Below are 991 nucleotides of genomic sequence, written 5' to 3'. Positions count from 1 at the left end.
TGGATTTTTATTGAAAAACGTAGATTAAAGGCACAAAATATATACATTTTCATTCCCCAAAGACTCTCAAGTTATGGAAGTTACCAAATTTTGGCGGCCATTAACTCAGTAGTTTTTCCTCTGACACCAGGAGACCCCCACTTCCTTCAGTTGCAAATATCTTGACTTCTGTTCATGATAGATGGGTATTCTTTTCCGTCAAAAGCAAGACAAATGAACAAGCTTTAAGATGATACCAATAACACCACATGCACAAAAACTGATGGGCGCCTGATTCCACTGCATCGAGAAGCAAATGTGTACACACATAAACACACATAGACATTTACATACACACACACACACACACCACACACACACACACACAGCCACACGTCCGTCCGGCAAAAAGTCACCTGACTCTCTACATCTGACACAGTCAGTTTCGTCTCCGTCCTCTCCTTCATGTGGTTGGACTGCGTCAACTCCACCTGCAGTCGAGAAAGTTCTTGCCGCTGCGCCAGGATTTTGACGTCCCTCACTGTCACCTCCTTGGCCAACGTCTCCATATCCTCTGCCGCTTTCTGATTGGTCGGTGAGGAGAATAAGGTCATTTACCTTCACCGAGCTCCCGCATCTACGACTCAAATCCTGTGTCCGCTGTGTAGCCGCTAAGAATTTCACATTTTTTTGTCGTTGTATTTTGAAATCTTTTTTTCTTTAGGTTTCAATTTCAGTTTTGGTGACAAAACTCTCAACTCTCTCTATTTGTTCTCTCTCTCCCCATCCCTCACTTTCTCTTTCTCTCGCCCTCCCTCCCTTTCTCTTTCTCTCCCCCTCCCTCCCTTTCTCTTTCTTTCCCCCTCCCTCACTTTCTCTTTCTCTCCCCCTCCCTCCCTTTCTCTTTCTCTCCCCCTCCCTCCCTTTCTCTTTCTTTCCCCCTCCCTCACTTTCTCTTTCTCTCCCCCTCCCTCCCTTTCTCTTTCTCTCCCCCTCCCTCCCTTTCTCTTTC

This window comes from Aplysia californica, unplaced genomic scaffold, assembly GCF_000002075.1.
Source record: "Aplysia californica isolate F4 #8 unplaced genomic scaffold, AplCal3.0 scaffold01567, whole genome shotgun sequence".
In the NCBI taxonomy this organism is placed as follows: domain Eukaryota; kingdom Metazoa; phylum Mollusca; class Gastropoda; order Aplysiida; family Aplysiidae; genus Aplysia; species Aplysia californica.
Note: the sequence above shows the minus strand (reverse complement) of the source record.